This window comes from Wyeomyia smithii, chromosome 3 (genome assembly GCF_029784165.1).
Source record: "Wyeomyia smithii strain HCP4-BCI-WySm-NY-G18 chromosome 3, ASM2978416v1, whole genome shotgun sequence".
Lineage (NCBI taxonomy): Eukaryota > Metazoa > Arthropoda > Insecta > Diptera > Culicidae > Wyeomyia > Wyeomyia smithii.
Genome location: NC_073696.1, coordinates 163,455,603 through 163,482,826, shown reverse-complemented (window position 1 = coordinate 163,482,826; position 27,224 = coordinate 163,455,603). Strand labels below are relative to the sequence as shown.

Here is a 27,224-nt window from a genome sequence, read left to right as displayed (position 1 = left end):
ATATTTTAAAGATATTTTTGAATTTTACACTCTGTTTTTCTCAGATTTATTTAAATGACCAAATATAGGCTATCTAAAAGACAATAGAAAACCCAAATACTCCGTACAGATCTTTAAACAGATACTTAAATAGAAATCAATATATACTTATTGGCCGCAAAATGCAATTTAACTTTCAACTGTAAAAATAACATATCTGGCAACCCTGCCAGGCAAAATTGTTATTTTTATTTATTATTATTATTATTATTATTATTATTATTATTATTATTATTATTATTATTATTATTATTATTATTATTATTATTATTATATTACCATCTGACCCGCAGTGGTCTTAATGAAATGTTGATACAACAACAATAACAAATAAAGAACAAAGAGCGACATTAACAAACAGATTTCCAGCAATACAAGCTATCTAACAAGCACATGAAACATTTTCAAACTATCTTATGCACTACATGAGTCGTCTTAACCTATTCTTGAAAACGTCTATGGTTACATTAAAGTCAAAAAATCTTTTGAATACGTCACACATCGCCCTTATAGGTTCGTTCTGGCCGTAGTTAGTACGTTGGTAGTCAAGTCGTAGAAAGTTCCATGATCTCAGGCTTCTCGTAGGCACATAGATGTTGAGTTGAGAGAGAATGGCCGGGGCATCAATTTGTCCAGCGAAAAGTTTCCCCACAAAAACAACTCTCGATATATTTCTCCTTTTTGCTAAAGTGTCCAGATCCAGTAAACGGCAGCGATCAATATATGGAGGAAGCTCACTCGGGTTACTCCATGGTAGAGTACGTAGTGCATAACGGATGAACCGGCTTTGCACTGACTCCATTCTGTTCTTCCAAATCTCCGCATTGGGGCACCAAACAACAGCAGATGTTTCCAGCACCGACCGCACCAGGGAAAAATATAATGCACGCAGGCAATATGGGTCTGAAAATTCTTTGGCGATTCGAATTATAAACCCTAGGTTACTATTCGCTTGTGCAATTATGCTCGTGTAGTGATCTCTAAAGGACATTTGATAATCTAAGAGCACACCAAGATCCTTAACTACAGTGACTCTTTCAAGCGGCTGACCAGAGATTGTGTAACTCCACAGGATTGGTTTTTTTCTACGGGTGAATGAAATCGCAGAGCATTTGGAGATACTAACTGTCAGGCAATTGCGTATGCACCAGTTATAGAAAGCATCAATATACTGCTGTAGTTCCGCACAGTCAGCTGTAGATCTAACGACGAGGAAAATCTTCAAATCATCGGCGTAGATTAATTTACATCCTGGCGGAATGACAAAACAAACATCGTTGAAGAACAAATGAAATAAAGCTTAGCTCACTTTCTGTCCCTAAGGTAAATTTGTATAAGTAAAATGAAACTTATTAAGACTATTTTGTATTGCACTTTTAAATCCACAGAATTACCAATCTTAAATCGAATGCAGCCATTGTGTATGCAGATTTTACTGAAAATTATAAATGAGATTCAATCTCACTATTATAAATCTATTATACATAGTAAATTTTCATTATTAATCCGATCTACTACTGTGCCGAAGGGGTTTTGACATCACGAAACATTGATCCTCCTTTAAGGACAATAATTTTGAAAGTGAAAGTTCAAACTGACGGAAAAGAAAGTAAGTCCAAAAGTAAATATAACTTAACCCACAACCCGTTGAAACATTCCGCGTCGAACACTCGACAGAAACGGACGTGCAAAGTGGTCGTTCTATTACAATCCGGTCCGTGTGTACGAATAGCCAAACAAAAGAGTGTATTATTCGCGCTAAAGGCCAACTAGATTGTGAGTTGTGTCGATACGTTCTGTACCCGGCTCGCAACTTTGGCTGTATTGGTGCAAAATACCAGCTGCAGTTTTGATCTGTGCACAGTGAATAGATCTTTCTAATTCAAGGCCATCATTTGACAGTCGAGTCGTGTCGCTGTGCTGGGTGATCTCACACCCGGCTCACTGCTGGTGGCTGTATTGGTGCTGCCGTACTGGTGCTGCTGGCTGCTTTGGGTGCAGCTTCGAACGATCGGACAACCACTGCTGGAAGGAAGAAGTAAATAGGTACGTGTTCTTGTCGGCGCTAGTGCGCTACATTTAGCGCGATGGATATAGATCTCTCGCCTCCCGTGCCACCATCCCCGAACCCCCTTAACCCTGACCCTTCTGTTACCCCCTCCCCTGTTCATTCTCCAGTCCCCCCTCGCCCCAGGCTTTACCCGGACGGATCTCAACAGGGCAGCTATACTGTTTATTTTCGTCCAAAGGCAGGGGTGAATTCAAAGCGATTAAACATACTGCAAATTTCTAAAGACCTGACGAAGGGGTACAAGGCCGTGACCGAAATTTCCAAGCTCCGACCTAACAAGCTCCGTGTCGTGGTCAGTGATCTGGCACAGGCCAATGCTATCGCTTGCTCTGAGCTCTTCACACGCGAGTATCGCGTTTACATACCCGCACGAGACGTGGAGATCGACGGTGTCATAACCGATTCGAGTCTGTCTGTTGAGTGTATCCTAAAAAGCGCAACCGGTTGCTTCAAAAATACCGAAACACAGGCGAAGATTTTGGATTGTAAGCAATTGCGGTCCATGTCTCTCCTCGGCGGTAAAAAAGTTTACACTCCGTCAGACTCGTTTCGCGTTACGTTTGCCGGATCTGCACTCCCTAGCCACGTCTCGATCGATCGGGTTCGTCTGCCTGTGCGATTGTATGTACCCCGTGTTATGAATTGCACCAATTGCAAGCAGTTAGGCCACACAGCCGCCTACTGCTGCAATAAGGCACGATGTAGCAAGTGTGGGGAGACTCATGCGGAAGATTCTTGCAGTGTTAATGCTGAAAAATGTATTCACTGTGGGGAAAACCAGCATGAGCTCTCCACATGCCCGGTGTACAGGCAGCGCAGAGATAAAATCAAGCGGTCACTTAAGGAGCGTTCAAAGCGTTCTTATGCTGAGATGCTGAAGAAGACCGTGACCACTTCTACCATAACATCGAACCCCTTTGATCTGTTGTCCTCTGATGAAACCGATTCTGACGATTCATCAGCGGGAACATCTTATGCCAATCCTGGGGAGTCTAGGAAGAGGAAAAATGTTTCTTCTCCTAAACTTCCCCGTAAAGGTCCTAAGATTTCGCAAAGTGTAATGAAAAGTACGAACAAACCAAACAGTGCTGCGGAAAAACCGAAGCAAACTCCTACTGGGCTTGCAAATTTAAAGTCCCAGAAGGAGTTCCCAGCACTGCCAGGAACATCTAAAACCCCAGTTGTTCCTTTTGCACATCCAGTTGATGAAACAAACTCTGGATTAGTGAAATTTTCTGACATTGTGGACTGGATTTTTGAAAATTTCAATGTACCCGATCCAATTAAAATTTTTCTTACAGCATTCCTCCCAACAGTTAGATCATTTTTGAAGCAGTTGACTGCCCAATGGCCCCTCCTTGCAGCGATTGTATCCTTCGATGCCTAATTCAACTGCGTATATGAAGGATTCTATCTCTGTCTTACAGTGGAATTGTAGAAGTATTTTACCAAAAATTGATTCGTTTAAAGTTTTGATAAATAAAAACAAATGCGATGCATTTTCCCTTTGTGAAACTTGGCTTACTTCAAATATTGATCTCAACTTCCATGATTTTAATATTATTCGCCTTGATCGAGACACCCCATATGGAGGAGTACTTTTAGGGATTAAAAAGTGCTATTCTTTCTATCGTATTAACCTCCCCTCGATTCCAGGCATCGAAGTTATCGCATGTCAAATGACAATACAAGGTAAAGAGCTTTGTATTGCCTCAATATATATTCCTTCCAGAGCACAGGTTGGGCAACGGCTGCTCTTTGATTTAATAGAACTTCTTCCCTCGCCACGTTTGATTTTGGGAGACTTCAACTCTCATGGTGTGGCTTGGGGTTCCCCTTACAATGATAACCGCTCCTCTTTAATCTATAACCTTTGCGATGACTTCGACATGACTATTTTAAACAACGGTGAAATGACACGTATCCCGAAACCTCCAGCGTGCCCAAGCGCTCTGGATCTATCCTTATGTTCGACGTCGCTACGGTTGGATTGCACATGGAAGGTAATCCTCGGTCCTCACGGTAGCGACCATCTGCTTATTCTTATTTCAATTAATAACGGGTCAACTCGCATGCGACCAATTGACATTCCGTATGACCTCACACGGAATGTCGATTGGAAGTTATACGAGGAAATGATTTCAAAAGCGGTCGAGTCGATTCAACATCACCCACCACTTGAAGAATACAACCTCCTCGCGGGCTTAATCCTCGACGCCGCGTTGCAAGCCCAAACGAAGAAATATCCCGGCGTAACGATCAAAGAGCGGCCTCCAACTCCGTGGTGGGACAAAGAGTGCTCCGATGTCTACACGCAAAGATCCGACGCGTTTTTGGCCTTCCAGAAGGGAGGTATACCCGACGACTATATACGGTATTCGGAGCTTAATACCAAGCTTAAAAGCCTGGCTAAAGCAAAGAAACGCGGATATTGGCGTCGGTTCGTAAACGAGACGTCGAGGGAGACATCGATGAGCACTCTTTGGAACACAGCCCGAAGAATGCGGAATCGCGTAACGGTCAACGAAAGCGAGGAGTCTTCAAGTCGGTGGATATTTGATTTTGCCAGGAAAGTATGTCCGGACTCTGTTCCTGAGCAAAACATTGTTCGCGATGCGTCTCCGGGCCACGACGCGATAGAATCACCTTTTACGATGGCAGAATTTTCAGTTGCCCTTCTGTCCTGTAACAATAACGCGCCTGGGTTAGATAGAACCAAATTCAACTTGTTGAAGAATCTACCCGGCAATGCCAAGAGGCGCTTGTTGAACTTGTTCAATAAGTTCCTGGAGCAAAACATTGTACCGCATGATTGGAGGCAAGTGAAGGTGATCGCCATCCAAGAACCAGGGAAACCAGCTTCTGATCACAACTCTTATAGGCCGATTGCAAAGCTATCCTGTATCCGGAAATTGATGGAAAAAATGATACTCCGTCGTTTAGACCATTGGGTCGAATCAAATGGTCTACTATCAGATACTCAATTTGGCTTCCGCCGTGCCGAAGGGACGAATGATTGTCTTGCGTTGCTTTCAACAGATATTCAGCTGGCGTATGCTCGCAAAGAACAAATGGCGTCTGCGTTCTTGGACATTAAGGGGGCTTTTGATTCAGTTTCTATTGACATTCTTTCGGGTAAACTTCACCGACAAGGATTTTCTCCAATTTTGAACAATTTTTTGCACAATTTGTTGTCCGAAAAGAACATGCATTTTACGCACGGCGATTTGGCAACTTTTCGCATTAGCTACATGGGTCTTCCCCAGGGCTCATGTTTAAGCCCCCTTCTTTACAACTTTTATGTAAATGACATCGACGAATGTCTGGCAAATTCATGCACGATAAGACAACTTGCAGACGACAGTGTAATCTCTGTTACAGGAGCCAAAGCTGCCGATTTGCAAGGACCATTGCAAGATACCTTGGACAATTTGTCTGCTTGGGCTTTACAGCTAGGTATCGAATTCTCTCCGGAGAAGACTGAGATAGTAGTTTTTTCTAGGAAGCATGAACCTGCTCAGCTTCAAACACAATTATTGGGTAAAACGATTTCTCAGGTTTTGGTACACAAATATCTTGGTGTCTGGTTCGACTCTAAAGGCACCTGGGGTTGTCACGTGAGGTATCTGATTAAAAAATGTCAACAAAGAGTGAATTTTCTTCGTACAATAACCGGACAATGGTGGGGTGCCCCACCCAGGAACCTTATAAGTCTTTACCAAACAACGATACTGTCTGTTATTGAGTACGGGTGTTTCTGCTTCCGCTCCGCAGCAAACACACATTTGATCAAACTGGAGCGAATACAATATCGTTGTTTGCGTATCGCCTTGGGTTGCATGCAATCGACCCATACGATGAGTTTGGAGATCTTAGCTGGATTACTACCATTGAAAAACCGCTTCTGGAGCCTGTCTTCTCGTATTCTTATCAAATGTGAGGTCTTGAACCGTCCCGCGATTGAAAATTTTGAAAGGTTAATCGAACCTAATTCTCAAACCCGTTTTATGACATTGTATTTCAATCACATGTCCCAAAATATTAACCCTTCTTCGAATATTCCAAATCGTGTCGACTTATCAAATACTTCTGATTCTACTGTGTTTTTCGATACATCCATGATAGAAGAAACTCGTGGAATCCCGGATCATTTACGCGTGCAGCAGATCCCTAAAATTTTTTCCAATAAATATCGAAACATCAACTGCGACAATATGTACTACACTGACGGATCACTTCTTGATGGGTCCACTGGCTTCGGTATCTTCAATAACAATTTAACCGTCTCCCATAAGCTCGATAATCCTGCTTCTGTTTACGTCGCAGAATTAGCTGCAATTCAGTACACCCTAGGGATTATCGAAAAAATGCCCACGGACCATTATTTCATCTTTACGGACAGTCTCAGTTCCATTGAGGCTCTCCGATCGATGAAAGATGTTAAGCACTCTCCGTATTTCCTGGGGAAAATACGGGAACATCTGAGTGCTTTATCCGAAAAATCGTTTCAGATTACCGTGGGTCCCTTCTCACTGCTCGATACCGGGTAATGAGAAAGCGGACTCTTTGGCTAAGGTGGGCGCAACAAACGGTGATATTTATGAAAGACCAATTGCCTTTAATGAATTTTTTGCATTTGTACGTCAGAATACGATCATCAGTTGGCAAAATTCTTGGACCAAGGGGGAACTGGGAAGGTGGTTACATTCCATAATCCCCAAGGTATCGACGAACCCGTGGTTCAAGGGGTTGGATGTAAGTCGGGATTTCATTTGCGTGATGTCCCGGCTTATGTCCAATCACTATAGATTTGACGCGCATCTCCGTCGTGTTGGGCTCGGGGAGAGTGGTATCTGTGCCTGTGGTGAAGGTTATCACGACATAGAGCACGTTGTTTGGTCATGCCCTGTACACCGTGACGCCAGGTCTAGATTAATAGCTTCCCTGCAGGCCGAAGGTAGGCAGCCGGCTGTTCCTGTTCGTGATGTCTTGGCGAGCCGTGACCTATCCTACATGTACCTTATATACGTTTTCCTGAAATCCATCCACGCCCCAGTTTAGTCCTATCCCCTTCCGCCTACATCCAACCAAACGACAAGAACACGTTAAGACCCCGGATCCGGAAACAGCAATCAGACCCGCACGATACTCTCAAGGCCCGATGGAAACAACCCAATATGCCAGTCCGTAATATATTGGCCCAGCAGCGGAACAAATTTAATATGCTGCTTACCTATGGCAATGAAAACCATCAAACAGCAAACCTGTGCTTTTAATGCAAAATATTCTAGCTTTAAGTTAGATTTAGTTTCAGCTCAGTCGGCAGCGAGGATAAAAAATTTGCTTTTAGTTATTAAGATACTTTAGAAAGTAAGCTACCAGATATAATTGGCGCCGTTAAACATTGAATTGTATTTGTGCCGTGTCAAATAAACTATAGATGAAGAAAAAAAAACCCGTTGAAACCGACTGACTTCCCAACATTTTACGGCTGGCAAATTCTGCGGCAGAGCAGGCCCTATTACTGGTGTTGCGGGGAAGGCTAGCTATCAATGAGGTAATCAAGGATAACGTGGATAAAGGACAAAAACCAAGAACCCTCACTTTATTTATTTATTTCATGTATTTGTGGCGTGTTAATGTGTATTTACATAATAGTGTGGCGTGCAGTGTCTATTCACTAGTATTTGTTGCTTAACGTTGCTTCTGTTGACGCAGGAGTTCTCTCACCTGCGCAACCCCGAAACATGCAAATAAATAATTAGGTACATGAAAAAACTAGGAATTGTAGCCAACGGTTACACCGTTTATAAAAAACGATTTTCACATGTACGTAGAGTAAAATTTCCATGCCGTAATCAATATTAAACAATATTCAATTTGCTCCGAGAATTAAAATAACCCACGAAGAACAGAAATAAATATTATTAACAGAAATCAATTTCTAACATGCTTATGTTGCATATATTTTTCTTACTAATCTCAAGGCAAATAGTATGGGCGTACCAGTTGCATAATTAACTGATTACGATTTTTTTTTGTTAGGGAATTAGGATTACGTTGTCCATTGATGTGAACTTTTGTAATAACTGATTACGATATATAGTAGGGCAGCGGTTCTCAACCTTTTTTTGTCCACGTACCCCTTGGCGATATTTTTCAAATCAATTGTACCCTCTGGTTCGGTTTGTTCTCGCAGCGTGGGAGAGAGTAATAGTTGATCATGTTGTAAAGGTCTAGCTCAGGTTTCAATTTAACTCTGGTTTGTTTAATTGCTACAGTACGCGTACCCCAGGTTGAGAACCGCTGTAGTAGGGTTATAACATGCGCATCCACTTGGTTTCAGCATATGGCTACTACGTTAATTGTGCGGATTGCATTGAATATTTTGAAAATTCGTTCGGAAAAATCCGTTAAATTGGTAGGTTAACACTAATGCTCACCAAATTTTTTTCTTACATCTCATAGCATCTTTTCTCAGCTTTCCAATGCTGGTCTCAGATCGAAAATCGGTAGTTGCGAACACGGCCAAAATTGCATTTTTCTGATATAGTCCAAGATGGCGGCCAAAATCTGATCACTTTAAATGAAAGTCCTTTTACTCTCCTGTACAGAAAAGTGCTACTTGTAGTAGGTTCCCGTTGAAACCGAAAAAGAAAAGAGTTTTAGGCAAGTTGGAATGAGTTTGATTATAATTATACAATGCAAAATAAGTTACTGTAGGGTTTTACTATTGGTTTATCTTATTGTCAGTTAAATATTTCTTCGAATAAACAAATTAAGATAAAAACATAGTCACAAACCAGACTGGTTCTACATTTTTGCCTTTCTTCTAGAAAGGTATAGCAATTACTGAAAAAACCAGAGGTATAAAAATGCTCCAAATGGTCGGATCACATAAATCAATCGACTTAGTTCGACGAATTGAGCATTTTCTGTGTGTGTGTGTGTGTGTGTGTGTGTGTGTGTGTGTGTGTGTGTGTGTGTGTGTGTGTGTGTGTGTAAGACCCTATTGAATTTTATTGTAATCGGATTTTTAGTTTCGAGGTTATGTATCTAAATGTGAAAATCACAAAACTTCATTATCTCAGAAACTACATAACCGATTTGAACAAAATTGGTATCAAAAGAACTGCCTTATTTTTTTTTTTTGAACCATTTGTAAAATAATTTTACAATGATTGGACATGTAGTTTAAAAGTTACGCAAAGAAACGTGTTTCAAAGACTGTTTAAACTTACCCACTTTTCTCAAAGGTGGCTGGACCAATTTTCACAGAATTAGTATCATATGAAAGGTCTTGTTGCCCCATAAGACCCTATTGAATTTTATTGTTATTGGACTTTAACTTTGTCCGTTATGTATAATAATGTATATCCACTCTTTAGGTTCTAGAATATTGATGCAGATTACAACATATAAAAATGCAGTCCGGTCTGTCTGTCTGATCCATATAAGCTCGAAAACTACTTAACCGACCGACGTGAGCCATGTAGGGGTTTTTGGTGCCAATAAAGGTTCCTATGATAGTTTGAGACCCCTCCCTCTTCTGAAAGGGAAGGGTCCAATACAAATTAAACAAAAAATTTCTGCACAACTCAAGAACAAACCAAGCAAATGAAACCGAATTTGGCATGTGGAAATTTTAAGAGGTAACAAATATGTCCATAATAGTTGGACGCCCCTTTCTTTTCTGGAAGGGAGGGGTTCCATACAAATGAAACACAAATTTCTGCACATCTCGAGAGCTAACCAACTAAATGGAACCAAATTTGGCAGGTGAATGTTTTTAGAGGTAACAATATGTGCATAATGGTTTGACACCCCTCCCTCTTCTGGAAGGGAGGGGTCCCATACAAATGAAACACAAAATTCGCACAGCTCAAGACCAAATCAAGAAAATACAACCAAATTTGGTATGTGAATGTTTTCGGAAGTAACAAATATGTCCATAACGGTTCGACGCCTCTCCCTCTTCTGAAAGCACATGTTTCTGCATATCTCGCGAACTCATCAACTAAATGGAACCATATTTGGCAGGTGAATGTTTTTTGTGGTAACAAATATGTTCCATAATCGACCTTGGTCAATATTTTGGATTGTAAGATGGCAACTTCCGGTTTCTGGAAAGCAGACAAAAATGACCGATTTCCACCCAATATAATAATATCCGGATCTAGAATGATACTCAGTAGCTAAAATCGACCACAGATACCATTTTGAATTCTAAGATGGCGACTTCCGGTTTCTGAAAAACAGCTGAAAATGACCAAATTCCACACAATATGAGTGTTTCTTTAACCAGTGCGACGTTCAAAATCCAGAAATTGTCTTCAAATGCCATTATGAACTCCAAAATGGCGACTTCCGGTTTCAATATTATAAAATCGGTATCAAAAGAACTGGCTTATTTTTTTGAACCATTTGTAAGATAATTTTACAATGATTGGACATGTAGTTTAAAAGTTACGCAAAGAAACGTGTTTCAAAGACTGTTTAAACTCACTCACTTTTCTCAAAGATGGCTGGAACGATTTTCTCAAAATTAGTATCATATGAAAGGTCTTGTTTCCCCATAAGACCCTATTGAGCTTTATTGTTATTGGACTTTAACTTTGTCCGTTATGTATAATAATGTGAAATTAGGCTATGACAAGAAGTATGTTTACCCGTTTCATGACTGTGTATTTCAATCACATGTCTCAAAGTATAAATCCTTCCTCATACACCTCCAATCGTGTCAACTTATTATATACTTCTGTTTCTACTGTGTTTTGCGATACATCCATGATGGAAGAAACTCGTGGAATCCCGGATCATCTACGCGTGCAGCAGATCCCTAAAATATTTTATAACAAATATAAAAACATCAACTGCGACAATGCGTTTTATACTGATGGATCACTTCTCAACGGGTCCACTGGCTCCGGTATCTTCAACAATAATTTTACCGCCTCCTACAAGCTCGATAATCCTGCTTCTGTTTACGTCGCAGAATTGGCTGCAATTCAGTATACCTTAGGGATTATTGAAACAATGCCCATGTGTGGGTCCCTTCTCATTGTTCCATTCCGGGCAATGAGAAAGCGGACACTTTGGCTAAGGTGGGCGCAACAAACGGTGATATTTATAACAGACCAATTGCCTACAATGAATTTTTAAAATTTTCACGTCAGAGTACACTTGTCAACTGGCAGGCCTCGTGGGATAAGAGAGAACTGGGGAGGTGGCTACACAGCATCATCCCCAAGGTTTCCACCAAACCTTGGTTTCGGGGGTTGGATGTAGGACGTGATTTCATTCGCATGATGTCTCGGATTATGTCCAACCACTACGGGCTAGATGCACATCTCTTGCGTATTGGGCTGGCGAGCAGTAATCATTGCGTTTGTGGATTGGGGTATCAAGACATTGAACACGTGGTTTGGGTGTGTGCTGAATTCTGCGGCGCCAAATCTCTACTTTTGGATACCCTCAGGGCCCGAGGAATACAGCCCTATGTGCCAGTTCGTGATATTCTCGCTCAGCGAAACTTGCCATACATGCTACATGTTTATAACTTGAAGAGCATAAAGGTGCCAATTTAACAGCGAAACAAAAAAAAAACCATGTTAGTTTTAGTATTAGATTTAGTTTTAGCTCGTACAAATATTCAAAATGACTTTGTCATATGAAGATTTAAATCAAGTTACCTTACATTTAACTTCGCAATGCTGTATATTGGCATCATTGCTTCACATCTCGCGCACAGTAATCGGAGCTCCGATGCGAAATAATATAGCCAACCCGCGCTCCTGGCTCACACAAAAACCATCTAAAGTTGCTTGTAGATGTCTGAAGGCAATCCAAATTCACCTCTTGAAGCACTGCGATGTGAACATGTAGTGAGTAAAGATATTCATCCAAGGACTTGCGCTTTTCAAAGACTCGACATCCATTTACATTTAGGTAGGCAAAGCGGAGCCCACGCTTGGCATCAATTATAACGGGATTAATAAAGGACTCTTGCGAATTAGGAATTGTATTATGAGTAATCGCACCAGCAAGTAGCAGTGGATCAGTCATTGAAGAATTCGACATTGCAATTGGTAATGGCTCACTAAAATGTAGTATGCTAGCATATGGGCATAGGATGTTACTAGGTTCATGCAAAATATGTAATGTAATAACGGGCTCCGTGCTAATAGAGTCGTACCTTAAAGATTCTCCGTTGGTGTCATGTACGTAGATCCGAGCATTTAGCAGTGAGGCTAAAATAACAAATGAAGCTTGCGCCCCATCATGCAAGCCTACTCGGAGATTATTGGTAAATATAGAAGCTTCCTGAATAGTGTGACAGTTGGTACCGCAGGTGGACGAATATAACAGCGGTCGATCTCGCACACTCGCTCGCCACTAGACTACGTAAAATAAGTATCTCCGTCTCGGTAGCGATGCAGTGGGTAATTTGGTGGAATAGAGACAGAAATTGTGAAGACCGATAATCTCCCAAACGACAAATTCGAAGTGTCCGTCCAGTAACCAAAAACTATTTGAAAAACAAGAGAGATTGTTCCTAAATTTTGATAATAAACAAAGTTAAATTTACCTCAAGCATTTCAATGAAGATGTGGACAATATGCGTAAGATAGGTCAAAACCGGAACGTAATAATACCGGAAAAAGTTGAGTTTAAAAATCTTAGAGGTTAAGGAAAAATATCGAATTTTTTATTGTTAGCATGTGGCACGCACCTAACATGAAGATCAAAGAATCAAAGCTAAGAGCGTCAAAGAAACGGACGCGTGGAGCGCCGTCTACTGGCGGATACTCGGGCATTATACGAAAGAAGCCCATTGACAAGTTACGTCCCAATGTACAACATCGGTTTGGTAATTTTAAAATGTTTTCACATCTTTTAATATTGGTGTAGAAACAGAGATCATACGAATTCGATTTCGATTTAAAAACAGAAAGCAAATGAAACTTACCGTGTCATAAAGTTAGCTCAAACTGACTTGCCATTTCTCTGCGTATGATATGTGATACTTAAAAATGACATCACCAAAACTTCCGGCATCGGTAATATTTGGCATGCCGTTAATTTATTTATTTTAATTTTTTTTTTCTTACAAATCCCCTAGCTTTTGACAAATATTACTATACAAAATCGTTATTCAGTTGCGCTGAAATCATGTATGGCGAAGTGACGACATCAACGACATTATCTTTATCGTGATTAGCTCGGCGTTTTGTGATTAAATTTGGAACTAGGTTATGTTCCATTTGTACAAGTTTCATGGGCTTCGAATTCATGCAACTTTGCCATTTTACAGATTAGATGAGGGACATAGCTTGTTCATAACAGTAGCGAACGCGTCGAGCTTGTTTTCGCAATAGGCGGTCTGTTGGGGATTTCGCGCGCACTCTCGTGGTTGTGCACAGTATGCCTCTTCGAGTACGACGGCTTTACCTTTCAACCTTTCAATGATCGCACGGTGTAACAGTGAGATGTTCGGGAGGTCTTAGAGAATCCGTCCGAGTTGTTTTCTATTGAGCACCAACTCTCGAAAATTATATTACAAGAGAAAAACGCGTTGTAGATCTTATATCCTCTAAAATTGCGGTCGGCTTACAGTTTCCGAATAAAGCTTAACCTCTTACTAAATAAAGCTACTCATTGATTCGTGCATGGGTAAATTAAGGTGTTCATGAGCAGAAACGCGTAGAGTCGTACGATACATAAGGTAACCGAAATTACTTAACCTCCACGATTCGCTTGTATCCCGTCACTGCAAATATGATAAGGTTTCAAACATGTTGGCACCTGGCGTGCTTTCGTGAGTTCATATATCGAAGATCGCACCACTAACCTCGGGAAAGTGCGTGCACGTCGGGTTCAAAATTGGAAGAGTCGGTCAGTTCCTCTATTAGTACAATACTCGTTATTCCCGTCGTACTCCTAAAATCCTCAATCAATGAAACAAAACGTCTTAAGTAGGTATTAGACGACGCAAATATTTGCTGTTTTTGGTGCGATTTTTATTTGCACAAAATAAAATCTGTATTGAGGAACAGCAAATATTTGCTTCGTCTAATACCTGCTTTAGATACATAAAAGATAGGTTCGCGAGTGCCCATAAATACCGCCAAGAGTTTTATCGTATGTAGAGAAGAAACGCGACAGACAACTAACACAAAATTCCTATACCCGTGGTGCTTGTGGAGTGTGCAGGAGTATATCCGGCCTCTAGTAACAACAAGTATCGAACACCCCTTTCCTTCCTTCCTTTGATCTACGTTCTGGACCGGCAGGCGTCGGTACTGATCAGCATGCAGGGGTTATTGGAGATGCACATCGAAAAGCTAAATCCCAAGCAGTAATCACTAAATTCGATTTACAATTCCAATCGATCCTGGTCAGTAACGAAGTGGCAACCGGTGGTGATCAATCAAGCTCAAGCTCAAGCTCAAGCTAGATTTAGTTTCAGCTCGTAGTCGGCAGCGAGGGTAAAGAATTTTGCCTTTAGATTATAAGATATTCTAGACCATAAGGCATTAGATTTAATTGGCTCCGTAAAACATTAATTTGTATTGTGCCGTGTCAAATATATGTTGTGTGAACAAAAAAAAAAAAAAGAAGTATGTTTCTAATAGCGAATTTCTTTATTCCACCAGCTCACCTCGTTTCGACCTGGAAGCGCACTAACTGCTGTCAAAACCCTTTTTTATTCGCTCGACATTGACCCAGTTTTGACCTGGAAGCGCCTGCAAAACAGACATGTTCGCACTGTGATTTTTGTCAGTTTTGCGAGTGGGTTCACCAATACTATTACATCGTATCTGTCAAAACGGTCAAAACACACGGGTGATGCTGAAAACAAAAGAAAAATGTGATTTGTCGTCTGTGCAGTGAAATCAGGGAACGCAGTGAAGAAATAATTGCTGCAGCGAAGGTATTTGTTATGGAATCATTGGATCGGATTTAAATTTGGATTCCGATTCCGATTCCAAGTTCGAAAGTGCTTTAATCAGAATTTTCAGTAAGTCATCGAGAACAAACAGGAGTCGGGTGGCGAGACAATAAAAAAGGCTGACCAGATTTTCTAGGGACAAATAGGTACGAAAAAACGGGACACTTGGGAAAATCAATTTTTGCAAATTATTACTAACCAAAGCGACACATACAAAAAATTATTCATTGCCTTGTTCTGTACAAAAATACTTAACCGGTAACAAAATTTTACGCAGTAGAACGTAATGTTAATGTTAATGGTCATATAAATTGTCATAAGAAAGATTGGAATCTTGTCTAACAAATATCATGGCTCTTACGGTCTCAACTTGCAATCACGAAATTTAATCAGCTCACATACCGTTGACGATTGAAAATGCCCTTTACTGGACACGGTACTACCAGCAAAGCACGACATGTACTCAATAGAGCAAGAAAAAGTAGTTAGGATTGGCACCCGCAATACAAGAGTTACCGATCGGATAACATTTGTTTTTCACGCTTCTGGATCCGGGTTGCATCCGCATACGTAGAGCTGACATAAGTTGAAAACAGACTGAAATTAGCTGATCGCAACTGTCTCGTGGATTGCCTTATTTATGTTTACATCGCACATGGTCTCACGCACACCAACGCAAGGCTTTAGATCGTAGATCGAGATCGTTTTTTTATTCCACCCGAAAGTTGGCACTAACCCCGTAAAACAAAGAAATTCAGTATAAGACTGCTTGAACTCACCCACTTTTCTCAGAGATGGATGGACCGATTTTCCCAAAATAAGTTGCAATAGAAAGGTCTAGTTGCCTGATAAGACTCTATTGAATTTTATTATAAAACCTAAATTAATCCACCTAGCGGTCAGACCCAGCCTTTCTCATTCAAACTTTTATTTGTAAAATAGATTTACATGAACGCTTTAATCCAATAAATGTATATCCACTCTTCAGGTTCTACAGTATTGATGTTGTAATCTATACATATAAAAATGCAGTCCGGTCTGTCTGTCTGATCCATATAGGCTCGAAAACTACTTAACCGATTGACGTGAGCCATGTAGGGGTTTTTGGTGCCAATAAAGATTCCTATGATAGTTTGAGACCCCTCCCTCTTCTGGAAGGGAGGGGTCCCATACAAATGAAACATAAATTTCTGCACAACTCAAAAACAAACCACGCAAGTGAAACCGAATTTGGCATGTGGATGTTTTAAGGGGTAACAAATATGTCCATGATAGTTGGACGTTGGACGTTCCATACAAATGAAACACAAATTTCTGCACATCCCGAGAACTAACCAACTAAATGGAACCAAATTTGGCAGGTGAATATTTTTAGAGGTAACAAATATGTGCATAATGGTTTGACACCCCTCCTTTTCTATAAGGGAGAGTCCCATACAAATGAAACACAAATTTCGCACAGCTCAAGAACCAATCAAGAAAATACAACCAAATTTGGTATGATAATGTTTTTAGAGGTAACAAATATGTTCATGATGGTTCGACGCCCCTCCCTCTTCTGGAAGCACATGTATCTGCACAAATTTCTGCACATCTCGCGAACTAATCAACTAAATGGAACCATATTTGACAGGTGAATGTTTTTAGTGGTAACAAATATGTTCTTTAATCGACCTCAGGCAACATTTTTAATTGTAAGATGGCAACATCCGATTTCTGGAAAACAGCCAAAAATGGACGATTTCCACCCACTACAACAATATTCGGATTTAGAATGATACACAGGAGCTCAAATCGACCACAGATACCATTTTGAATTCTAAGATGGCGACTTTCGGTTTCTGAAAAAACAGCTTAAAATGACCAAATACCACCCAACATGAGTATCTCCGGAGCCAGAATGTTGCAAGAAGCTGAAAATTGACTTCAGACACCATTATGAATTGTAGGATGGCTGGAAAACAGCAAAAAATGGCCGATTTTCGCCTAACATGAGTATCTCCGGAACTAGAACGATACACAGCAGCTGGAATCGACCACAGACCCCATTTTGGATCCTCGTTCGGCGATTTCTGGTTCCTAGGAAACAGCTGAAAATGAACTATCCAATATAAGTATCTCTGGAACCAAAATGATGCAATAAGCTAACAATTGACCTCAGGCACCATTTTGAATTGCTAAATGGCAACTTTTAGGAAACAGTCGAAAATGACCGAATTATACTCAATATGGGTATTTCCGTAATCGAGATGATGCATAGAAACCAAACATTGACCCTGGACACCATTTTGAATTTAAAGACGACCACTTTTTGTTTCTGGACAACAATCAAAATAACTAAATACCTCCCAACATGGGTATTTCCGGTGTTAGATTGATGCCAAAAAATTTGCTGAAAATGACCGAATACCACCCAATATGAATAAATTCAGAATTAAGGCGATGTACAGAAGCCAAAAGTCGAGGATGTTGCCATTTCGATAAAACCAATCATTCCAAACGATTTGTTATTTGACTTTGATCATATCCTATGGCCGACTCGTCGTGCATTTGCAGACTTTAAACACATCGCAAGGAATCAATGAATTCGGAACGTTCAAATAGTACGACACCACATTTAAATTTTGTTGAGGCCTCATATATCGATCAAAGCAGGTATAGTTTTCAATAGTCTTTGAATTTCTTTTCTTTCCATAACTTTTGAGCCACATATCAAATTGTTATGAAGTTTGTTATTTGTAGGTTTGAGAGATGACTCGTTTGAATGACACTAGTTATGGTTAAATTAAGTTATGTAATCTTTGAGTTAATAGACTTTCGTTGTATTATTAAAAATTTAATACGTAACGGTTGCTTAAGTTCGATTATAATCAATTTAAATGGGAACGTATAGGGCAGCCAAACTTTGAAACCACGTGTTCAATCATAATTCATCAGTTAACCCTTAGCAGGCCTGCTCATCTGATAATAATATTGATCAATTCGGTTGTGTAGTTTCTGAAATAATGAAGTTTCGTGATTTTCACATTTCGATACATCACAGACGAAGTTACAGTTCGATTACAGTAAAATTCAATAGGGTGTTATGAGGCAGCTAGACTTATTAACTGACACTAATTTTGTGGAAATCGGGTGAGCCATCTCTGAGAAAAGTGAGTGAGTCCAAGTAGTCTTCGGAATATGTTCCTTTTCATAGCTGGATTCCACATTTTTAAACATAACAGTCAAAGTAATAGTCCTATTGCAAAACGAATCAATAGGGTCTTATGGGGAAAGTAGACCTTTCATTTGACGAAATTTTTCTCTATAACATTGCTATAGAGTTCTAGACCCAAATTTCCCCCTAAATTTGGTTTCTGGACCATTGTGCATGGATAAACATATTTATTCGAAAATAAGTCAATGGAAATTATAGGACGTTGACTTTATTTCAGCTCACTCTGCTTTGTTCTCACAGCGTGGGAAAGAGTAATGGTAGTAGATCATGTTGTGACGGTCTAGTTCAGGTTTTAAATTAAACTATGGGCTGCTGACTTCGTTATATATATATATATATATATATATATATATATATATATATATATATATATATATATATATATATATATATATATATATATATATATATATATATATATATATATATATATATATATATATATATATATATATATATATATATATATATATATATATATATATATATATATATATATATATATATATATATATATATATATATATTTCTTCTTACTATATAAAAATGGAATTCCGTAACGCAATTGATATTGATATTGTTCATTTCTGTTACCTATGTGCGTGCAAAGATGCCAGATTTTTTTAAAAAACAAATTGCTTGCTCTGCCAAAAGTCGACAAAAATCTTCACACATTTTGGAAAAATCTTCACACATACACAAAAATTAGGAGACTTGAACAAAAATCTGCAATAACTATGAAAAAACTGCAAATATTTGCAAATCAATCAAAGTCGAACTAAAAAAATCTGCAGTTTACAGCACATCATACATGCAGCACAGCATATTTTCACATCATCTGGTACCCTTGCGTACGTGTATGTACTTGAAAATGTTTGGATTCATGAATGTGCGATACTTTATCGATACCAGAAAATCGGAATGTTGATACTTTTCATCCGATATACAAAATATTGGGCCATGAAGTATCAATACTTATTCATAAGATATTTTGGATATTTGAAAAATAATAAGAAACAATAAATGTACGCCAACTGGATGGTTAGATTCATTTTTTAAATGCATTATCAGCATTAATGATCGTCAAAGGAACAACAAATCGAACGCTCCCGTCTGACAAACCGAAAAACGTCATCGTAGATTAGGTTTTTGTTCAATATCTTTTATTAAATCTTATAGAAAAATTGCCACAAAGTGTATTTTTCAGGCATTTTTGTTAGAAGAAAACAATTACGTTGTCCAACGGTGTAGACTTTTGTAATAGCCAGGCCTTAGACAAGCCTACGTTATTGCACTTGGTTGGTATGTGACATATTTTTGGCTCCGTTTTTATGTTGTTTTTCATATGGTATTTTTGGGTCATGAAAAGATGACGTTTATGATAGACCAGGTATTTTCTTTTCAATAAACTATTTGACGAGACGTTTCAAAACACAATTCATACATAAAATTTTGACAGGAGGCACGGAATCGCTGACCTAATGCACGTAAAAGCAATATCAACATCGGCAGGTTGCATGACAACTGTCAGTTTATAGAATGGTCTATTTTTCCCGACATTACAATACCAATAATACCGGAGCATCAATACTTTACTTGCGATTCGATCATTACGTGATATTGGATCTCTGCGATATACATTGTGAAAAATCGACACGAAACGCGAAGTGGATTCCATCTACATATGTGCCAATCACCTCCCTGAGACGTTCGTAGTCTAAACACTTATGTATGTGAGAATGAAATGACATTCACACTGCTATTAGCAGCGATATCTGCAGATTAGGTAATACTGAACAGGAGTGAAGCTGTCTTTCCTGTGCGGCCATTGTTGTTTGTGGCTCAGTATCGAGGAGTTCGTCATACTGGTACTGTTTAACTATAGATAATAATATTACTGTGTCAGGGAGGTGGTGCTAATAGATGAAACATTTCATTACGTACGCGTTTCAGTTCACAGCACAAAATCAAGTATTTAAACTTCAGTTTGCTATGTTATGCATACTAAAATCAAGCTTCTTTCACTCAGATTCAAATGCTTAAAGGTGTCGAATGCCGAAGCACGTCAAAATACCGTATATTCCAATAAAAATCGGCATGGGTCGACATGACAGAATGAATGGGTTCGTTGATTGGCATTCATATATCAAGAGCATTTGGGGTGAGCGTGCGATTTATTTTCAGTGCATTGTGATGCCAAATATCGATATTTATTGTGTCGATTCCCATCCCCAATACATTAACCGATTGCGATTCCCATCCCTAAACATAAAGGTTGTGTAAAGCAGGGATGCCATATTTTGATGTGCATTTCGAATTTAAAACTATTTTATTTATCTGTATAAAAGAGAAATCTGTGTAAGATTGCCAGGTTTCGTGAAAAATTTGTGTAAATAACGTATAAATTCACACAGATTTTTTATTTTTGGCAAATATCTGTAATCTGTATTTACAGGTTACTGTAGACAAATCACTTTACATTTGATTTCACAGATAAATCCGTATATGTGGCATCCCTGATCAAAAGTTTAAGACATTGTATTTACAAGTGCAGTAAATTTATTTGTGAGATAGATTATCGGAAAACTGAATGAAGATTGTATTTCACATAAGAGTTGAATTGATAGGAGACAATACATAGCAAATATATAGCATCGAAATTTGTAATTTGTACTTGGAATATACGTGCAGCAGTTCTTTCGATTAAAAAGAGGTTCCAGTGATATACACAATGGATCAATCTACAAGTGGAGGTAAATCAATTTAAAATTTAGAGAAAGTTGATAATGTTACTAACGTAATTTTTTCCAATTTATTTGTAGCAATCAATGCTGTGGCAGCAGCTACAAATTCTATTGAGTCGGCTGTAATGGATATCAACGACAAACAAAACGTAGAAGTAATACCTATACACCAAAGAATAAAAAGAAAATGATTGTTTCACATTTTTACTATAGGAACCTGTGGCTGGCCCTTCCAAAGGATTGCAAAACGCGACTAATCGGAGAATAGTAACTGCAGAAGATAAAAAACACCGCGAAGATACTCGAAACCGTGTTTCGAAGTGGCGGTCTAACCAAACCGATCAATCACGGGACAATATTCGTTCTAACGACAGGACCCAAAAAGCTGCTAACACGGTGAAAGAAAGTAATCGCGCGTTCTTGCACAATGCAGCGTTAAACTATCAAGCGGATGTGGAATACCACAAGCTACCAAATGTTCAAATAGGAAGCATGAACATCAAATGCACTTATTGCCATGCACTAAAATTTTCAGGGGAACCGGAAGGTCTTTGCTGCTCTAAGGGCCAAGTCAGGCTCTCATCCCAAGAGTCTCCTCCCGAGCCACTTCGATCTCTAATAAATGGTCTACATCCAGAATCACGACACTTTTTGTCAAACATCCGAAAATACAACTCCTGCTTTCAGATGACTTCATTTGGAGCTACACGACAGGTTCGAGAACATGGTTTCATGCCAACTTTCAAAGTTCAGGGTCAGGTATACCATTTGGCTGGTTCCCTTTTACCAGCGGAGGATACGAATCCACAATACCTTCAGATATATTTTGTTGGCGTTTCTAGGAATGAGGCGAATATAAGATGCTCAAATATATCCGACATTAAACAAAGTGTTGTTTTACCCCTTCAAGAACTATTACATGAGCACAATATATATGTAAATATATTTAAAACTGCATTAGAGAGAATGCCCTCAGATTCTTATCAGGTATGCTATTTTTGTTAGTGCTACTTTTGGAGATTACCAGAAAAGGTTTTAATTTTTTACTAAGGTAATCATCCGACCTGACAAAACTCCTGCTGGAGAACATGTTAGAAGGTTCAATGCTCCAACTATAGACGAGGTAGCAGTTGTGATGGTTGGAAATGAATTTAATCAGCGAGATATCGTGTTGAAAAAGAAATCATCTCAATTGAAACGTGTGATTGAGACTCATAGATCGTATGATGCTCTTCAGTATTCCTTGATTTTGTGGCAAGGAGAAGATGAGTACAATTTTGGCATCCCCAGGATTGACCCAGTTAGTGGTGGGCCAAAAGCAAAGAAAGTATCGGCGATGGACTTCTACGCGTACAGAATAATGGTGAGGGATGACCAGTTCGTCGTAGATATGTATGCCAAAATAGAAAGTGAGAGATTGTTGTATATTCGGCTAAATCAAAAGAAACTTCGAGTGGATGATTACGCTCACCTCAAAGATGCTATGATCAATGATGCTCGGCCAGGTGATCTAGGACAAATGGTTATACTACCTTCGAGTTTCCAGTGTGGGCCGAGGCACATGCACGAGTATACGCAAGACGCTCTCACTTACGTACGACGATATGGACGACCAGATCTCTTTATTACATTTACGTGCAATCCGCTATGGCAAGACATCAAAGATCTTCTGTTTCCAGGATAGTTATCTATAAACTGAACTATAGATTTTCAATGCAGTCCCTGATGGATGTGCTGTGAATTGTTTACTTAGAGTCGAGCTCATCCATAGCAATTCTGGCATGTAAATGCCAGTTAGACTTTACCTCTTTTTAATCTTCGATACTTTATTTGATGTGATTATTTTTCCAATTCTACATAGGTCAATCGCCATCTGATCGCCATGATTTGATAGCACGAGTTTTCAAACAGAAACTATCAATTCTTCTGCAATTAATTACAAAAAGCCACGTTTTCGGCAAATTAAACGCATGGATGACTCAATCGAATGGCACAAAAGAGGGCTGCCTCATTCGCACATGCTGGTGTGGTTGAAGAATCACATTCATGGTAGCGACGTGGACAAAGTTATCTCTGCTGAAATCCCGAACAAAGAGATCGATCCAGAACTTTACGGTGTTGTGACCTCTCAAATGGTCCACGGGCCTTGCGGGACGTTGAACCCCAATTCTCCGTGTATGGTTAATGGGAAGTGTTCAAAGGGTTATCCCAAGCAATACTTATCGGAAACAATGTCCGGGAATGATGGTTACCCACAATACCGCCGGAGAAAACTGGAAGAGGGAGGATTCTGTACCAAAATGCGGATGAAGACCAGTCAAGGTTTCCATGAGGTGGAAATTGATAACAGATGGGTGGTTCCATATTCCCCGCTACTATCAAAGATTTTTCATGCTCATATAAATGTTGAATCGTGCCATTCGGTTAAAGCCATCAAGTATATGTGCAAATACGTGAACAAAGGTAGCGACCAAGCTGTTTTTGAGTTTTCGAACAGTTCAGACGAAGTACCAGAGTTTCTGATGGGTAGGTATATCAGAAGCAACGAGGCTGTCTGGAGAATCCTGGGATTTTCGCTTCATGAACGAAGTCCAGCCGTTGTTCATCTGAGTGTTCATCTTGAGAATGGACAGCGAGTCTATTTCACCGAACACAACCTTCAAGGAAAACTGCAGACTCCACCTGCAACAACCTTGACGGCATGTTTTGATCTATGCCGGCAGGATCCATTTGCGAGAACTCTTCTGTATTGCGATGTTCCGACGTATTATACCTGGAACGTGGCTTCGAAAACATTTCAAAGACGGAAGCGAGGAAAGGCTGTTGACGGTCATCTCGACATCAAAGCATCTGATGCTCTGGGTCGTGTGTATACGGTGCATCCAGCAAATGCAGAGTGTTTCTATCTGCGAATGTTATTGCACATTGTGAGAGGACCTACGTCCTTTGCAGATTTGAAGACTGTCGATGGGCAGGAGTGCGAAACTTATCGTGAAACTTGCTTGAACCGAGGGCTTCTTGAAGATGACCGGCACTGGGAGGAGGCGCTTAGGGAAGCATGCGCTACTCGGTCCGCAGCTCGGTTGAGGCATCTTTACTGCATTCTTCTTACCACGTGTTCTTTGGCTAATCCCCTTCATCTGTGGGACAAGTTTAAAGATGAAATGAGCGCAGATATTCTTCACAATCTCCGAAGACATAATCCTGAACTGAATGTTCAGATCACACCAGATGTACAAAATCAAACCTTGATTTTGTTGGAGGATCTTTGTATGACGATGGCCGGGAAACACATTAACCAATACAGTCTTCCTTCTCCTATCAGAGATCATTCGAATTCGTTGCGTACTGAAATTTTGCAAGAACTATCGTATGATCGTGTCCAGTTGCACGCGTTCGTTGCTGAAAAAGAACCTCTGCTTGAAGCTTACCAAAAGGCAGCATACAAGGAGGTTCTTCGGAGGGTTGAAAACCAAGACGGCGTTATTTTGTTCTTGGATGCGCCTGGTGGAACAGGCAAAACATACGTGATAAACCTTCTTCTAGCAAAGCTTCGCTCGCAGTCGAGCATTGCCTTGGCTGTTGCTTCATCTGGAATTGCAGCGACCCTATTACACGGAGGTCGTACAGCCCATTCCGCATTCAAGCTGCCTTTACAACTGGCACATTGCGATACGGTACCAACATGCAATATTGCTAAAGGATCCGGTTTGGCGCAACTGCTACAGGAGTGTAAGCTAATTGTGTGGGACGAGTGTACTATGGCTAACAAACATGCACTGGAAGCCCTGGATTTGACTCTTCGAGATCTCAAGTCAAATGATCAAGTGATGGGTGGAACTGTAGTGCTGTTGGCTGGAGACTTCCGGCAAACATTACCAGTCATCCCCAAGTCCACACCTGCTGACGAACTCAACGCTTGCCTCAAGGCCTCTCACCTGTGGAGAAATGTGCGGAAACTTGCGCTTACTAAAAATATGAGAGTGCATGTATTGGGTGACGAATGTGCTGAACTGTTTTCTAAGCAACTTCTCGCTCTCGGCGATGGAAAAATATATATATATATATATATATATATATATATATATATATATGTATATAAAATATATATATATATATATAAATATATATATATATATATATATATATATATATATATATATATATATATATATATATATATATATATATATATATATATATATATATATATATATATATATATATATATATATATATATATATATATATATATATATATATATATATATATATATATATATATATATATATATATATATATATACTAGTCGAACATACCCGGCGTTGCTCGGGATTAAACACTTTGGAATGCAGAACCATTTCTTATCTTTTCAATATTCTATACAATCAAATGACCGTGGGTTAGTTGACTATGGGTTGTGATATTTATTTTCTTGTGATCTGACGGTTTAATTAACAACTTTCAAGGCTGTTTGATAAGATAAATGCTTAGTTTATTTCAATACTTTTTGGTAAACGCAGTCTTTTTACCCGGAGCATAAACAAAAAGATTTTTGGGGTTTCCAACTCGTGAACATGCCACATAGAGCTGTCCATGAGCAAAACACGGTTCTTCCAAATCTATTCCAACAACTTTCATATATATATATATATATATATATATATATATATATATATATATATATATATATATAAATATATACTAGTTGAACATTCCCGGCGATGCTCGGAATCAAAGGTTTCAAAGATAGATTTTTTTTTATATTTCATTGCTGCATTAGTTCAACTCACTTCAAAAATATAATTTACATCTTATACTTCCATCATCACTTTAAGTAGGGTGTCGAACGTCTTCGTCAGTGGTTTTCTTCGGACCTCTTTTGCATAACATTGCGCCAGTAAAACTACCGAAGAAAACCACTGACGAAGACGTTCGTTACCCTGCTTCAATATTCTGAGAACGCGCAGAACGGAAATACCCATATTGGATTGTTTTTTGTGATTTTGGGCTGATTTACAGAAACTGGAAGTCACCATTTTGGATTTCAAAGTGACGTATGGAGTTCTACTTTCGAAAGTATTGAAATTGTTGGCCAAATATCACTTTAGAAGTCATAAATTTGCATGTTTCATGTAGTTTTGTGAATAATATATCAAATTTAGTAATCAGATACTTGTTATTTTTCTTCAAATGTCTTTTCTGAACGTTAACAAACATTTTAATGAAAAAAAAATTGTGTCATCGCTATAAAATGACGTATGGAGGTCCACTTTCGAAAGTATTGGAATTGTTGGCCATATATCACTTTAGGTTATTTTCCTGAAACCGGAAGTCGCCATTTTTTAATCCACAAAACTTTGTAGAAAAGAAGAAAATAAAAAATTTTTAATGCTTAAGCTGCCTCTTAATCGATATTCAAACAAATGAATCGTAACCTTTCCTGCAGCTAAATATGAGCTCTAGTTTGGATTAACGCAAAAAAAGTAAAACAGTAAGATTTAGAGCTGAATGACCTCCTGGTTAAAAGCTCTCTAATAAAAATCAATTACAAATTCAAAAGTACAAAAGTAAATCGAATGGCGTAAAATGTAACTATTCACAAAACTACGAAAACATCATAAATGTAAAATGTTCATGCTCGAGACATGGGTTATTCTGCAAAAAAAATTGTAGATGAAAGAACAACGAACATTTTATTGCAAAAAAAAAAAAACAAATCATTGAATTTTGATTTAGAGGCGAATTGCGCATAAAAAGTCAAAGTTTCGCATGTAATCGTATAAAAACGTATAAATTAAAAAAAAAATTTCGGTGATTTTCTGTATTCTGTATGCTATGCTGTATGTGGTCCTCGTGGCTCTGTGGTTAGCGATGTGGATTGGCTCCCACACGGTTGTGCTATCGGGTTCGATCCCCGATCAGGTCGAGAATCTTTTCGAACTGCAATTTTTCTCGACTCAGCTCTGGGGCACGGTGAATCGTTGTTCTTATCCTACAACATGCAAAATGTGCTAAAACAATATCGATAACGAATTTTCTCAACTAATCTGGTTGATCGAGAGCGCTATTAGAAGGCTGCAATATTGTTGTGCTGTAGACAGAAAATCATCTTCAAACATACATTTTATATTTTAACACAAACAAACATTTTAATGAAAAAAGAATCACATGTCATCGCTTTGAATTTTGATTTAGAG

The 27,224-nt window shown here is 39.1% G+C and overlaps 1 protein-coding gene and 1 long non-coding RNA gene across 2 annotated transcripts in view; one reads left to right on the top strand and one right to left on the bottom strand.

Annotated features, from left to right (window-relative positions):
* LOC129728802 (uncharacterized) overlaps positions 1 to 27,224 on the top strand; it is a 625,151-nt gene that overhangs the window by 360,822 nt on the left and 237,105 nt on the right. The window lies entirely within an intron of this gene.
* Positions 12,850 to 27,224, bottom strand: part of LOC129728072 (uncharacterized) — a 95,526-nt gene continuing 81,151 nt past the window's right edge. Inside the window, exon 5 of the long non-coding RNA XR_008728619.1 lies at positions 12,850 to 14,962. This is a non-coding gene — a long non-coding RNA (uncharacterized LOC129728072). The remainder of the gene's footprint in view (positions 14,963 to 27,224) is intronic.